General features: G+C 41.3%; 1 protein-coding gene across 8 annotated transcripts in view; it reads right to left on the bottom strand.

The window, feature by feature from the left end:
* PPP6R3 (protein phosphatase 6 regulatory subunit 3) overlaps positions 1-16,693 on the bottom strand; it is a 113,931-nt gene extending 97,238 nt beyond the window's left edge. For 7 of the 8 annotated variants that reach the window (XM_056852214.1, XM_056852215.1, XM_056852216.1 and 4 more), the window contains exons 1-2: positions 16,579-16,693; positions 5,367-5,517 (exon numbers count right to left, since the gene is read on the bottom strand). The gene's annotated coding sequence lies outside the window, so the exon portion shown is untranslated. The remainder of the gene's footprint in view (positions 1-5,366; positions 5,518-16,578) is intronic. The other variant, XM_056852219.1, reaches the window with a different exon arrangement.
* Between the last annotated feature and the right edge of the window lie 900 nt (positions 16,694-17,593).

Raw genomic sequence — 17,593 nt, 5'->3', positions numbered from 1 at the left:
TGAATGAGCCCCTTAAATGTGGAATTGACAACAGCCTCTGAAAGAGGATATAAGAACAAAACAAAACAAAAAAAGACATTTTCTGCATTTTTCCTGTATGCTAAGAGAAGCAATGTTGTACTGCTAAGCAGTTCTCCCAAATCTAGCAGCAAGGATGACTTCCCTCTTGCATAAACATCAGCAGAATATGAAATCATGGAACAATCATGGCAAGACAAGACAGTCTGAAACCAGTACATTTTCCAATGTAAGGCTCTAGAGGACATGGATTTTCTGTTTTCCCTCCTTCCAGCAATCTCGTTTGGCCTCTGGAAAAATGAATGTATGGAGTGACAAGATGCAAATGGCATCTCCAGCCATCAGCCTTCCAAGGGTCAAAAGGGACTAGGGCAATGAAAGCAAGCACATACCAGTGCCTTCCAATGGTAGCAGGTTGGATTTACCCCGATGTGGGTTTTTTCTAAGGCATCAACATCTGCACAGTTTGGCTTTAACGGACAATTCATCTTGCTCTAAAATAATAATATATCTGGTGAATTAATTTTATTTATCAGTCACAAACCAACAAAATAGCTTTGCTGTTTTTTCCTCCACAGGAAGGCCTCCATCTGTGCTTAAATACAAACAGAAAAATCTGCACGCAAAAAATTCACAATATAAGTTTCAGTATACATTAGAAATATTTCCCAGTTAATAATTGTCCAGGCATTCAATACACTAATCACATTCACTAATGAAGTGTTTAAAAGCATTTCACTAAGTAACAGTCCTTATGTATTCCAGCATGAATTTCATTCTTGCCTCCTTATAATGCTGTTTCTACAATATGTTGTACTACATTGTTAGTTTTCAAATGTGCAGGCCAGCCCTATGCAACAGGCAGTCCTTTCAGATACCAAGACCACGGTCACACAGCCCGGATAACCTACAAGAACTGAAGTTAAAGGTTAAAGGTAAAGGTCCCCTGTGCAAGCACCAGGTCATTCCTGACCCATGGGGTGACGTCACATCCCGACATTTACTAGGCAGACTACGTTTACGGGGTGGTTTGCCAGTGCTTTCCCCAGTCATCTTCTCTTTACCCCCAGCAAGCTGGGTACTCATTTGACCGACCTCGGAAGGATGGAAGGCTGAGTCAACCTCGAGCCAGCTACCTGAAACCGCCTCCCGTCGGGATCGAACTCAGGTCATGAGCAGAGCTTTTGGCTGCAGTACTGCAGCTTACCACTCTGCGCCACAGGGCGGTTATATCCTTCTAAATCCACTGAAGTCACAGGACTATGCTGCAAGTTTTGCAAGTTCCATTTTTTTCTATCAGTTCTTGCGAGGCAATTCAGCTTTTTACTACTATAACAGCCAACTTGATTATTCACCCTACTTCTTAAATCACTACCATTTCAGACCCAGGCATTTTCCTTTTCACTTTTCTTCTGCTGACTATGTTTTTCCTTTCTATTATCAATGTCTTTAGTTTCAAATAAAGCTGATTTTTTTCTTTATGAATTTGGCCCATGCATACCAAGGTGCAAAGAGACAACTAGGGAAAGACTAAAGTTCTTAATTTGAAAAAGGTTTAAAGAGACAAAGTAACAGTTTCCATGGGTTCTAGTTTCCAGAGGGGCCAAACTGTGAACTCTCTATACCTCTCTGATGGTAGCTAACAGAAACAATATCTCACTATTCAGGGTGGTGAACAAGGTTAGAGAGATTAGCTTCCTCATTAAGGTTAGTGACTTAGGACCTGGGTCAGCTGGGTAAGTTTCAAATTCCTTCACAGAACAAGATGCCTACAGGCTCTGTTTTGCCATGACAAACCAAAATTCTCTCTTAAAGCTGTTTTCAAAAGCTGGTGCAGACAGGATTAGGATGTCACCGCCTGCCCCAAACCCACATCATCATTAAAGATGAGACTGTGCCATGCCATAACCATAACATTTATTTTAATTTTACTTTATTTTTATTTTACTTTATTTATATTCTACTTCTGTACTTATATTAACCATTTGATCTAGGAAATCTAGGAAATGTTGCCAAACGTTAAAGAAAGATTGCATAAAAGTTCTTAATTGGGTAAAAATATAAAGACCTGGAAAAATTGGATTTTTCCCAGCCCCATCCAACCCCCAATTTTAATCAATGCCCATGAAAAAATCAAATTTGGAAAGAAGTGAAATATCTCAAAATGAGCATAATTTGAAATGCAAGTTTTTAGCTGACCTTTACTCCTCCAAATGCTAAGTTCAGTATAAGATAATATAATATATAGATATTATACTGTTAGCAAATTCCTATATACTGTAGATTTGTACAAATTCTCACTTGATTAATTCCTACAGAATATGAAAGAAACCTGTCTACATTTAGACGTACACTGAGTCAAGAAAGAAGCTAACACATGAAAGGGTTTTGTGCAGACCTTCAATTCCTTGAAGCTCATGGATGAAAATGAAAGTTCAGAATTGGAAGGAAGCTACTGATCTTTCAGTAAGATTCCAACTGCGGTCTTCATATAGATTTGAAATATATAATTTATTATTTACATGACATGCTGATAGCTGTATTTATTTATTTGGTTAAAATGACACAGCATGCACAACTATTGATCAGCATTATTCTAGTTCTTAGCTCATGATTCAGATTTACTGATAGATCTTCTCATTAAGAGCTATGAGGATGGAGGCAGAGACTAGGCGGAAGCTGTTTGAAATACAGATCACTGCATGGGGAATGTACACTACATCCACTATTTCCTCTTGTAAAGCAATATTTGGGGGGAGGAAGAATTATTTGGGGAGGGGGAATTATTCCTGGATAGCACTGGCTGTGTAGGGAAGAGACTGTTCAAGTCTAGATCCTTACAACACTGATTAGGTATGTTAGCAGGCAACTTGCTGCTTCACTCCTATAATATTGTAATTTATGTCCTGGATTCTATGCTGTATCTCCAACAAAGATCTCTGAAAACCTAATACTGGAGACTGCATGACTCATGCTGACAAAAACATGAAACACAGGATACTGTATTGAGAAAGGAGAACTAGTACTGATTTTTCCTGCATTTTCAAATTAAAGATAAAACGGGTCACGCAGGCAAAATGCTGGGAAACGCAAGGGGAGAGAAAGGGTACCTCTGACAGTCTGAAACGGCATGCACAATCCAAATAAAGACCCGAAGTCATTGGAGGGGTGACAGCGAGTGAAACAGCCATGCATAAAAGACCTAGGATCTTTGGCCAATCGCATTCGCCAGTTGCCCCCTTATTTGCTTACACTGCCAACTAAGCATTTCTGCTTCATGTTTTATTTCTGTGCCTTGCTTTGTGAACATGGCCTGTTGAGAAATTATGATTTCCCCAAATAAATCATTAACACGTTCTTCTCTTCATTAGTAGTCAATATACTAACAATCAGGTTGGATCCTACAATCTGTGGATGCAAGGCTTGTGGATCTTCCCCATGTTCCCTTTTCTCCAGAAGCCATATTTGATACTGGGGAAGTTTATTCCTGGGCTTATGAGACTCACATGACCTCATAGCTAGTTTGAGAAACTGCCATGGGAAGGGGGGGAAATCATTCCCATCTTCCTCGCCTGTCAGAAAAGCTCCACACAAGGAAGATAATTTCATTAATTGTTGTAGGACCTTAATTCCTTTCTATCTCATTTCTCATGCAGGCATAGCAAAATGATACAGCTTCTAAACACGTATATGAGGTTTTACAATTTACTGAGTGAGTTTTATTCTTAGTTTTAGAAATACGCTTTCCTCATTACACTGCGAGCTTGCTCATGGCAACTGATTTAGTTCCCTTTGCCTGAAGACCACTGTGACCAAGGGGTGCCCAGAGGCCCCCTCTCAGTTCTCATGCTAAAGGAAGTTGTTTGTTAACTCTTTTTACATCTGTTTGATGGTTCAGGGGTGCCTTAATGACAAGTGGTAAACATAACTGAGGAGAGACTGCCACCTCTACTGATTAGATAAAGATTATATTAATTCCCGTATTCTTTGCCAATTAGTTCTTCCAGACTTGCATGAAAGGGCATATAACTGCATTTTAGGGATAATATAGTACAGTTATTATGAAGACCACCTTACATTAATACATGCATTAAACATGTCATTCCTTCTTACTGGAAAAAAATTAACACAGGAAAAAATTATACACATAACTATACAGGCTCAGCTACACACACAATTTTCCCTCTAAACAAAGAAGAGGAACACACTTCAACGTATCTTATGTAGGCACTTCAGCAGCCCAGGAACATAGAGTTAAGTCCAAAGTTGCTCTGCTGTAATGGTTGACTTTACCACTCAGGTAAGGAGGGGCAATTTGTGACTTCTCTTCCCACTACAGACCCAACCTCCCATGTCATATTTTTCACTGTTCCAAAGAATCCCTGACACTCAGGAACCACGGGGGGGGGGGGGCTTGCAGGGGGCTGCAAAAGGAAGTGACAGGCAGGAAATATCAAGAAGAATTTCACTTACAGACTTTTGGATGCAAGTCAGATACTTATCAAAGTAACAGATAACTGAGTGATTCTCAACTTAATTTTTACACAAACAGCTCATTTAGTATTAGCAGTAGCAAATTTAAAAGTTCTCCTGCATTTCACTACTATAGCCTACAAGGGCTTCAACAATTTGTTTTTGACTTCCCTAGCTTCTATGAAGGTGCTCCAGCCATTAACAGGACAAACGGGGGGAAGCAGCAGATTGAGTTTGCACTGAAAACCTACACTTTTGTGCCAGAGAGATGGCAGACATTTAGCAGCCAAAAGCAAGAGATGTTTTAAATACAATCATTGCCACAGTACGACAACTGAAAAATGTTATAAAGTCACACACATAACAAAACTTGAATGCCCGCACACCAGAAAGCCTGCCCTAAAGTGAGGAAGTAATGGAGACTCGGATCAAAGTAGTCCAAACCTTATGCACACAGTGGAATTAAATCCAGACAGCCTACTCAACCTGGTTAAATCCTGTGCATACTCACTATAGTAAATTGAGGATTATTTCTAAGCACCCTTTGCTTCAGTTTCTCTTCCAAACAGGACTTCCTTCATTGCCAGAGCATGTTATATACCACTGCTGTAAGCACAAACCAAATGAATAACTTGCAATGCCGATACATAATGACCCCAGAATGACTTTCAGTCATTATGAGTTAATTATGTGTATTCGAAAGTTTACAAGGAAAACTTGTTCAGAGGAATCAAACTAACTAAGCAACAAAGGGGCATGCATTATGTTAAACAACGGACTTATAAAACATCATTTGTCAAATCAACATTTTCAGAAAAGTAGGCATTCATATCTAAACCTTTATCAGTATTTGCTAATTTACTAACGTATCTTACCTGTTAACAGAAAAGTTTAAAAAGAAAAAAAAATTGTATTCTTTGCGGCTCCTTGCCCATTACAGGGTATCCTGGCAACAGTTAAAAACTTTCAGTGTACACAATATTAGCAGATTAGCAGACTGAATTAGGTTAAAATGAAGATTTCTTCCTACAAGAAAACACAAGACAATTTCATATCAGTACATTATTCTATTAGCAAATTCAACTGGAAACAGAAATACAAGATATACAGACCTATTTGAGACACAAAGCATAGAACATGAAAAACTAGTTAGGGTAACTTCTCTCTCTGTATTTTGTATGACAATGAAAAAAACTTTTGAAAGATGTTCAGGCAGCTTGCCACTACGATTTCTAAAGCATCTACTGCAGTGGTTCCAAACCTTTTTCGAGTCGTGACCCTCTTTTACAATTGCCAAGTAACCATTTGCATGTCATAAATGACATTTGCATAATAAAGCCATAAATGACATTTTCAATAGAATAAATAAAACACAATACAAATAGATTTTTCAGAATATAATTCCAACGTAATATTTAATTAACTATTTTCATTAAATAATTAATTAATTAATGTGATGGTTGTGCTTGCATCTGGGTAACCAGCTTCAAAATTCGTGGCTGAGTGTGTGTTAAAGCCAACCTCATGTCATCCTCAACATTTAGTCTGTTTCTTGTCTTTGAGCAAATAAATATGTAGCAAACCTCCTGGTGGGGAGATCTTCCAGAATTACAACTGATTTCCAGATGCCATAGATCAGCTCCCCTGGAGAGTGTACTCTTTGGTATTATACCCCACTGGGCTCCTTCCCCTCCCCAAACCCTGCCCTCCCTAGTCTCCATCCCCCAAAATATGCAAGAATTCCTCAACCTGGAATTGGCAACCCTAGGGATCAGGGTATGGAAAGAAAAAGGCAAGCTCATAGCAGGAGAGAAGCAGGCAGGGATGGTATAGAAGAGTGTTTTGATATGAAGAAGCGTTGAAAATCCACTCTCGCAGAGATATGTAGAGGCAAATGGAATTAAAACTCGAAAGGCGAGCACGGTGACATTTTTATGCTTTGGGCTGGTTTTACCTGATTACATTAGGGCAGGGGTGGGGAACCTTTTTCCTGGAAGAGGCTAGGGTTGCCAGGTCTCCAGCCACCACCTGGAGGATTGCAAACCTAGCAGAGGCTATGCAGGGGAGGGAAAGAAGGAAAGGAAGGAAGGAAAGAAGAGAAGGAAGGAAAGAAAAGAAGGGGGAAAAGGAAAGAAGGAAAGGAAGAAAGGAAAGAAGGGGATTTTTGCCCCACAAGATATGCATTTTTAAAGAGAACTTTCTGGGCCATGTCATCTGAGGCCATTCACTCCAAATTCTCTTCGTTGTGAACATGGGTCTGCCAAAGGCAGAAAAAAGCCCAAAGACTGAAATTTTCCCCACATGGAGCTCCAAGAAGACCCTTTCTCCATAGCAGCATAGAAAGAACTAAGGGAAGGGCACTTCACCCCCTCCTTTTATGCTAGAAAAGGCAGGAAAGCAGCATGAAGGAGGGAGAAGAAGCATCCTAGAGTCTTTGAGCTTCAAAATCTCTCTGCTGCAGGCCTGCGTGTAACCCATGTGGGACTGCACAGGTACCACAACAATGAACTTCAAGAACATTTCATTAGCACAACCATCTCAGCTATTCAATGTCAAAAATCCCATTTGATGTGCCAAAGCCCAACTGAAGTAACGCTCTGGATTTTTACCAATGTAAGCGTGACAAAACTGATATACTGGGTCAAGACAAGTGGCATCTGAGTTCTGTTGTCTGCCTTGCACCACAGATTACATGGAATCATAGACTATGTTCATTTTTTAAAAATAGACCCTACATGGTCTTCCAGCTGTCCAGTATGGAGACCAAGGTTCATATCTGCTAACATTATGCCAGTAGATACATATTTCTATATCTGAGTTTTAGGAGAATTTGAAAGACATATCTATACTACAAATAAAAGACAGATTTAAACCAGCAGTTTCCATAGCTACTAAAGAACCCTAGCAACTACAGTTCCATAAAGGGCCTGGACATCAACAAATACCTTTCAAAGCTCTAGTTCCTGGAACTATTTAGGCTGGGCCAATTTTAAACAACGTTCCATTTGTCAGAAGGATGCTCTGGTCCCAGTAACCTGCTTTTATTTAGGGAATTAATTAGGTACTATCATATTGGAAACAGTTCGTTACCCCATAAAAATCTGAACAGTTAACTTTACTACAAAGATCACAATAGAGAGAAAATGCCTTTTTTGCTATCAAGTCACATCTGACTTATGGTAACTGCTGGTGTTTTCAAGGCAAGGCACATTCAGAGGTGGTTTGCCATTGCCTGTCCCTGCATCCCAACCCTGCTATTCCTTGAAGGTCTCCCAATCAAATACTTGCCAGGGTCGACCCTGCTTAGCTTCTGAGATATAACAAGATCAGACTAGCCTGGGCTATCCAGGTCAGGGCAAAGGCCTATTTAACTAAAGTGAAATCCCTAAATTCTTTTACTTCCAGAACAAGCATGCATACTAATTGACTTCTAGAAAACATCTGTTTACAACCATATTGAGCCTTTAAACTACTAAGGAAAGTAACTTATTTTCACCACAATATCACATGACAGGACTCACTCCTACAATATTTGGTGACACAGCCTGACAGTCATCATTCTACACCAGGACTGTTGTCTCTGATCAGTTATGATCTGCACTGTTAAGGCCCTAATACTGTTTCAGATACATCACCAACTGTACTTCAATTACTTTTCAATGTGACAGTACTAACCAACCCTCACAGGAACCTGGAAATGTTCCCTTAGCATACTAAGCAGCCACTGTGTCACCCTGAACCCTCCCCACCTTGAGTTCTGATGCATGGCAGAAAACCCTCAAGGGGAGGGAGGGGTGTTTTCTCTGCTCGCTGACCATAAGACACATCTAGTTTTTAGAGGAGGAAAACAAGTTTTTAGAGGAGGCTTTAAAGCAGAGTCCCTGGAAGCCAGGCAGCTTCCCCACCCAACAGCTGAGCCTCGGGACCGGGAAGCACGGGGGGAGGTTAAACTGCTCTGCGCTGCCTAGGCAGCTTTGCCCTTATCCCCGGGGCCGGATTCACACACATTCGCTCCATAAGACACACAGACATTTTCCCTCACTTTTGAGGAGGAAAAAAGTGCATCTTATGGAGCGAAAAATACGGTAAATACTATAGTATACAACTAAATTGGTCTATGTTCTTGTGAATACCATTTTGCTACTCTTACTTTTGATTTAATTATCATAAACATTTTGGGACTCAAATCCATTACACAAAGGAAAAGCTGCCTGGTAATATTGGCAGGCACGGCTCCGAAATGGTAACTGCCTTCATGCCTGTGGCAAATTCCACTTCCTCACGTGCCTAGAGAGGTAAAATTTCCAGAAATGTTAAAAGCCACAGAAAAAGCCCAAGCCCATTTCCACACACAAAGGGGAAAACTCAGAAATTCTGTGTAAAAATTGAAGTGTATACAATGCTTTTCCCCTTATCAAACAAAACTTCTTTAACTAATTTAACAATTTGAAATTCATTATTTATAACTTAGCATACAAAACTGTACTATTTGGCATAATGAGACTGAAAGTATAAACATAATTTTCTGTAAAAAAAAGAAAAGGCAAGATACCCAATACTCGAGCAAGTTGCCAACTGCTGCACCCCACGCTAACATAGCACATGTATCTTTAATTTTTGCCATCTTAGAAGTAGGAAAATGGAAGCCAAAAGTAAAAAACTAATTCTGTAGTAAACAAAAGAAAGTGTATTATTTCGACAAATTCTGTCAGATTGTCACAGTAGGTAGGACTGCCAGAATGTGCTGACATTAAGCTAAAATTTAAAACAATGAAAACACAACTCTATAATAATATATCATTAAATACATGATAGCATATCAATCGTTAATGATAATATTAATTGTTAGGAGCCCCGGGCGCAGAGTGGTAAGCTGCAGTACTGCAGTGCAAGCTCTGCTCACGACCTGAGTTCGATCCCAACGGAAGTTGGTTTCAGGTAGCTGGCTCAAGGTTGACTCAGCCTTCCATCCTTCTGGGGTCAGTAAAATGAGTACCCAGCTTGCTGGGGGTAAAGGGAAGATGACTGGGGAAGGCATTGGCAAACCACCCCGTAAATATAGTCTGCCTAGTAAACGTCGGGATGTCACGTCACCCCATGGGTCAGGAATGACCCGGTGCTTTCACAGGGAACCTTTACCTTATGTTAATTGTTGCCAAGCTTACATTTTAAAACACTTTTTGATGTCCCACACTGGAGGCCAGAGTCCCACATTAGCTGAAGAGGAAGAGCTCAACTATGGAATTGTTATTTCCTAATGATTTAAACTTCCCAGGAAACCTTGAACATCATTCACTTGTTTAAACTTCTTTGATAAAACATCTACAGTGTTATTAGAGGCTGTTTTTCCCCTCAAAAAAAGGAAGGTAACAGGGGCTTCAGAAACCCCTGTCCTTACAAGTGCTTTACCAAGATCTCTGTAATGCAATAGGATATTAGCCTGCACTGATCAGCCTACTTTAGAACAACTGGGCGAACACATAGTAAACATATCCTTTGCTCTAATTGAAGCAGACTAGCTTGTTAGTGGAACCACATGGATCTAAAGACAAGCAATAAACCTACTCTTTCCTCACAACATACCTCCTTTTAGTTTCTTAATCCTTGAAATGTCTGGTATAGATTCATACTTTCTTTCCATATTACTTATCCTTTATGTTGAATGTGATCTTTATGATAAGGCTTAGAACTATAGTTATTTTTTATCATAAATGCCAATACAGTGTTAGTTTCATTAATCCTTTACTGCACTGCAAGAACATACCAAAGACTTTTCACACTGGATTACAGCTTTCAAGTCAGGAGCACTCAAACCCAGTGCCTTGAGTCCACATTTCCACAGGTAGTCTCGCTCTGGGGGCAAACTGTTTCTTCCATGGAAACAGTCCAGTGAATCCAAGTGAATTTCAATATGTTTAAGACATGCCTAAACCTGCACAGGATCAGGCTGCACAAGCTGCATTGTAAGGAAGCTCTCAGAATGCTTTAGTATCCTGTGTAAAAATCCTCCCCCCCACCCTCGCATGTACAATGGAAATAAAACTTACACTGGCTATACATATTAAATTTAAGAATTTTTCCATTTTCTCTCATACATTAATATAATTGCAAAAACAGTACAAAAGTCTCAGTAACAAGCTAGGGGGAAAGCCAGCAGGAAATAGGAAGCCTCCTGTTTGGGATGACCAATCCCAAAAGGATGATGGAGTAAACACTCAGGGTGATATTGGCAGGACTGCAACAGAACTTGAGTGAGAACTGGCTGACAAAGGGTCAACCAAGGGAAGAGGCCAAAGGAGGAGAGGCTCACTGGAGAAGGAAAAGGGTTATAGGTGCCTTTTTTGCCATCAAGTTGCATCCAATTTATATCAACCCCACTGAGTTTTCAAGGCAAGAGTCATTCAGAGGTGTTTTGCCATTGCCTGCCTCTGGGTCACAACCCTGGTATTCCTTGGTGGTCTTCCATCTAAGTACTAACCAGTGTTGACCTTGCTTAGCTGCTGAGTTCTGAGGAGATCAGGCAAGCCTAGGCATATGCCTATACTATAAATTTAGCTTATTCAAGAACATTCCAGATCAAGTTGGGAGCTGCAGTGTTTGGTACAAAATGATAATTTAGATATAGTGGGGGGTTCAGAAAAAATGGTGGAATGGGGAATATCAATGGAACTATCCTTGGATATAAACTCAGTAGACACACAAAGGAGGGAAATGCCAGAGGAGGTTGCTTTGTATATCAAACAGGGCATAAAGTCAAAGATGTTAGAAAATACATGGGGAGTAAATTCCGCCATGGAATTGGAATATGGGTGGAGATACCAGGCCCCAAGGGTTACTTAAAATGGGGGTGTACTATCATCCCCTTGATAAAACCACTAAGGCTAACCTTGAGAAGGAAATAAGGGAGGTGACAAGGCAGAAAATGTTTCAATACTGGGTGACTTCAACTATCCTCACACTGTCTGAGCAAATGTGTGCTCGAGTCACACTGTGAGATTAAGAATATAAATGACTGTACACTGGAACTGTCAGTCACAGAGTCCAACCAAATCTTGGACTTGGTTCTGGATGGGTCTAAGGCCTGGTGCAAGATGTAGATTTGTTACATCAGTTTGAAACAGTAATCACAACACAGTTTAGCATTCGTGTCAATAGAAAGTTGTCATTGAAGTCATATTTTATTTCAAAAGAGGGAACTTTACAAAAATGAGTAAACAGAAAGAAGTAGAAAGGAAAACTCAAAGAGGATCATCCTGGAAGATGCTTAGAAACTATTTAAAACCACAGTAAATGAGGTCCAGATGCATTTCCCAGGTTAGGAAAGGTCCCCCAAGTCTAAAAGGATGGAAGTGTGGTTAACAACCGAAGTCAAGGAAGCCTTAAAATGCAAAAAGGCTTCTTTTAAAAAATGAAAGGCTTACCGTAATGAGGTGAACTGAAAGGATCACAGGGTCCAGCAAAAGAAGTGTAAGTTAATAATTAGGCACTCAGATAGAAAATTTAAGGAGTAGATTGCTAAAAGCATCAAGGCAAACAATAAGTATTTCTTTAAATATATCAGGAGTAGGAAAACAGCAGCGTGTTGATTGGGCCATTAAAGGAATAAAAAGATTGCTAAAGGAAATACGGAGATAGCTGAGAAGCCAAACTTCTTTTCATCTGCATTCACTGTGGAAAGAGCAGGGCATATACCTACACAAGCGCCAACATTTTCAGGACAAGAGTGTAAAGAATGGAGTCAAATTGAGGTGACAAGGCTAAAGAGAACATAAAAAGAGCCCTTCTGGATCTGACTGATGGCCCATCTAGTCCAGCATCCTGTCTTACACAGTGGCCACCCAGTTCCTCTGGAGGTCCAACAACAAAGCATAGAGGCCAAGGTATTTCCCTGCTGTTGCCTCCTGGCACTGGTGTTTATAGTTTACTGCCTCTGCCTTTAATCGCCATGGCTAGTAGCCACTGATAGACCTATCCTTCATGAAATCTGTCTAATCCCCTTTTAAAGCTCTCTATACTATGGCCATCACTGCATCCTCTGGCAGCAAATTACACATTTTCATTACTTGTGTAAAGTAGTATTTCCTTTCATTTGTCCTGAATCTACTCGAGTTCCAGTATTTGGGGAGAAGGCATAATTTTATAAACTTCTGTCATGTTCCCCCAGTTGTCTTTTCTAAACTGAAAAGCCCCAGATGCTTCAGCCCTTCCTTATAGTTCTAAACTGAAAAGCCCCAGATGCTTCAGCCCTTCCTTATAGTTCTGAAAAAGGACAACTTAAGGGTGATGCAAAAGAGGTTTATACAATTATCCACAAGGTGGAGAAAGAGAACAGAAAGAACTTTTTCCCCTCTCCCAAAATACTAGGAGAGGCTCAATGAAGCTGATGAGTAATAGATTCAAGACAGACAAAAGAAAATACTTCATTACTCTACAAGTGATTAAAATGTGGAATCCATAACCAGGGGTTGTAGTTATGGCAACAAGAATAGATTACTTTAAAAAGAGACTGGACAAATTCATAGAGTCCATCAGTGACTACTAGTCATGGGGACTAAAGGAAACTTTCATGTTCAGAGGCAGAAATCATTTGAATACCAGTGACAGAAGGCAACGTTGGGAAAGGCCTTGGCCTCTCTATGCTCTGTTGCTGCCCACTATAGTAACTGTTTGAAACCGAATGTTAGACTAGATGGACCAATGGTCCAATCTAGCAGGGCTTATGTTCTCCACCCCTACCATATTTGACTCTCAAGGTATGGCTTATGCTTTCAGTACTGGAGACAAATGCAAAGATCATAATTTTGTCTTGTCTGTTAAAAATGTACAGTTTAGAAGAACTTTATGCATCTAAGCTTAATGTACATTAAGAATCTTTTCAAAAGCAATAACAATTATTTCTCGATAGGAATACATCGCCTATCAATGTGATTAATTTTGGTTTAGTATTTGTTTGAACAGTGATACAAATAACAAATACAAAATATATGGAGGGTGGGGAAAAACAGTTGTAAATACAGGAGTGCACATGCTCCCCACGCATTCTCATTCAAGAGGAGCAGAACCAATGCAAGTGCCCCCTGCAAAAACATAATTTGAAAAATCAAAGCAAAACTACTGCACAACAAGAAAGAAAGCCCCCACACACAGCCCATTCCTGAAGGGGGGGGGCGAAACTCCTTTGGAGCTGGCATGACCCCATGCAGGTGTACGTGCTACCTTATCATGGAATAAGGTGGCATCTACAATGACATGGGGGCAAACACGCCGCCGTCCAGGCACTGCCGCCCCCTGCCAGTGCAGCCATGCCAGCAGGGCTTTCCTATAAGGGAAAGCCCACGCCCAGGCATTCCTGGGGGTGGAGCTGCCTTTAGGCAGCTTCCACAGCCCTTTCTCCCTGGGAACAACCCCTTGTGCAACAGCAGGGCTGTGCCACCTTTTTTGGTGTTGCAGCCTCGCTATTTTCAATGGAGCGATTCCCCCTATTTTAATTGTGAAAATGTTGTGTTTTCCTCCGCAGTGGCCAGGAAGCCTCTGAGGAGGCAGGGCAGCTCTGTCACTCCTGGGCGCCATGGACCTCCCCCTCAGGACTGCGCTCATAAGGTGCCTGTAGGAGAAATAATGCAGAAAATATCCAGATAGGTGAAGCCAACCAAGTGTATCACATGGTATAAGAGAAAGGTGAAAAACAATCACCAATAAGAAAAAAGTCCTTTTTGACTCTAATGTGACTGAATGTACAATCAGAATTAACTAATAACAAGACCAAGTCATTCAATTTAACCCTCAACCCACATCAAGATTCTCACAATCTTTGGTAACGATCAATTATATTTACAAGAAATATCCAACTTCTGAGCTTGCTTAAGAAACAGGTAAGTTTATCATTGTCTTCTGCTGCAGGAGAAGACTTTTCTGTTTTGTTTCACATTCCCTCACTGAAACAGATGTGTTTTCCAGGAAACTTGGAAACTTCTCCAAGTCAAACTGAAATAAACTATCCTGAAACATGTACAAGCACTGGGATTTGTCCTTGCTTCATACCCCCCCATTTAGCCCATCTAACATGACTGGTTTACACCACAACAGCACTGGCAGCTATAGCTAAACAAATCATATTTATATATGGGGGAATTTTTCCATAGAAAACATATAATTGTTCTGTATGTTTTGTTTTCAAAGCAAGGTTTAATGTATTTGTTTGCTTTCTTGAGGACCCTAAATTGGACAGAAAGGTAGTATTAATATTTAAAATAAATATTAAACTTGCATTTACTTTGTTACTTTTCTCAGCAGAAAACACCAAAATATTTTTCACTTAAAACCCATGGAAATTATGTTGGATAGTTATTAGACCAATAACTTAATAACTTAATAATCATAAACATATGGCCCTTTTCCTTAACCACACATCTAAAGGCAGCAGAACTCTCAGTACTATTAGTTAACACAGTCTGACTAAATATAAACAAAACACTATCACTACAAATACTAAACTTCCTGAACAGAGGTAAATTGTCAAACTAACTATAATGGGTGAATGAATGATTTTATTATTACGGCGATAGCCAGATAAACTACAATATAATGGGTGTAAACAAGCAAAAACAAACAAACCCACCATTCAAATCTTCTCGCACTGAACAATATTACAACATTTTTCTCAGATTTTTTTCCTTACTTTTTCCCAACCACTGGGTCTGCTTCTCTAATTCCCTAGGCAACGTTAATAGGGCAGTCCATCCGGAAACAAAACAAGCCCTTGCTTTATTTTCGAGGGGTGGTGTCTAAGCCCCACCGAAAACAGGACGCTCCCATCCTGACCTCACCATTCAGCACCACCCTACAGAGGAGATATGAGCAACCTACCCACAAGCTTCAAATCCCCCAGCGCAGATCCGGGCCTCTCCAGACTAGACTCACTGTAAACAAAGGTTCAGTTCACGCCTCGACCCCAGAAAAGGAGCCCGAAGGTTACAGAGGTGTCTGCAGACAGAGACGGGCCATACGAACATACATACATACATATATATATATATATATATATATATATATATATACATATATATATATATATATATATATATTATATATATATATACACACATACATATATATATATATATACATACACACACAGACACATACATACATATATACATATATATACACACACACACACATATACACACATACATATATATACACACATATATACACATACACACACACACACACATATATATACACATATATACACATACACACACACACACATATATATATATAAATAAAGTGTAGGTGCCTGCCTCTTATCTTCCCACCCTGAAAATACGAGAACACCCGAGATAATAAGGTCGCGTTTGTACGTATATTAAAGACTAACAAAAATATTTTCTGGTAGGGTATGAGCTTTCTGAAGAAGTGAGCTGTGGCTCACGAAAGCTCACACCCTACCAGAAAATATTTTTGTTAGTCTTTAAGGTGCTACTGGACTCTTGCCCTTTTCGACTACTGCAGACAGACGAAGACGGCGGCTGCCCACTGTACGTATATTAGTTCACCTGTCCCCGCCCCCTCCTCGCTTACTCGTTCCAAGGGGGAAAGTGAAGACCCCCCCCCATTTGCTTGCTTCCTGGAACTGGGCCCGGGTCCTCAAAAATAAGTCATTGGAGTACCTTCGCTCCCCATTCCCCGAGGATTAGTTGTTGTTGTTGTTGTTGTTTTTCGGGGGGGGGCGCCTAGGCCGCTACGACACAAAATTGGGTGGGGGGGGGCCGACACAGCGCGCGCCTCAGGAATCAAAACAAACCGGGCGACTAGGCCGCAGCTGAGGCGGAGAAAGGAAACTAGGCCTCGGCCCGCCAATAGCGAAGCTGGATACGGGGGGGGTGGCGGTTAACGGACCCCCTCAGGCCAAACGCTTCCTCCCCCCGCTTCGGTTCCTGTGAGGGACGAGGGACGAGCCCCCTCCCCCCCCCACCCACCCGGGAGCAGAGAGACGAAACGAGGACAAACTCAATTCAAGCCGCCGAGCGAGAGGAAACGAGCACCGGGTGTGTGGGGGGGGGTCAACCTCAAGAGCCCTACCTCGGCGGCTGCGCCTCCCCCCGCGGACCCCCCCGCTCAGGCGGGAAACCTACTGCTCGCCACCATCACCGACTCTCCAAGATGGCGGACATATCAGCTCTCCCAAGCCCTCCTCTATTCCCCCTTTCCCCCGCCCCCACTCACGCCAATCAACCCTCCACAGAGCACGCCTTCCGTCATCAATCACCCCTTCCATTGGGCAATGGTAAAAAACCTTTACTTCCGATTGGCATTTCAGCGTCGTCGATCACCGACCACGCGCCTCGCTATTGGGCCATAAAAGGATAAGGGACGAGGTCACGGCTTAATTTAGTCCAATCAGGGTGCGCGGAGGGGCGCCTCCGGCTTCCCACGTTCACGCCTTAGCAACAACCGGACGTCACGTTGAAAGACGGGCGTGGGGTCCAACTGAAACATCCGTTCCCGTTTAAAAATAAACCAATGACAGCCAATCACGTTCAAGGGGGCTCGGACCAATGACTATGAACGGAGGCGGAGCAGAAGATACCCTTTACGGACAAATGACTCGAGGAGAACACGATTCCCCATTGGGCGGCGCACGAAACTACGCCCCAATCAAGAAATAGGAGCCATGAAACTGCCTGGCAACAGCGACTTCTTGCAGTTGAATGGAGCAGTGTAACTGGAGAAGAAGAGACAGTTCCTGGCCTTTGCACAGGAAACTGTGGCAAGGGGAATTAGCTCAAATGGTAGAGCGCTCGCTTAGCATGCGAGAGGTAGCGGGATCGATGCCCGCATTCTCCAGTGCTGATACTTTTTTTGCAATTTGATAAAAAGCACTTTAAAATTGTTTCCCATAGTTACAGACTTTGTTGACAAAGGCAGAAGGTCCCCCCACTAACACTGTGTAATGCTTTCACTGAGAAAACGGTTGCTCTGATTTTTGTACCTTACTGGACTATTGTCTTTTTTTTTTTTTAACCTACAAATTAATGCAGCAGGAACACCTCACCATTTAGGATGTGTCTACCAAAGTGTAAAAATCAACAACAAC

This window comes from Euleptes europaea, chromosome 6, assembly GCF_029931775.1.
Source record: "Euleptes europaea isolate rEulEur1 chromosome 6, rEulEur1.hap1, whole genome shotgun sequence".
NCBI lineage: Eukaryota > Metazoa > Chordata > Lepidosauria > Squamata > Sphaerodactylidae > Euleptes > Euleptes europaea.
This window is presented reverse-complemented; position numbering and strand designations above follow the sequence as displayed.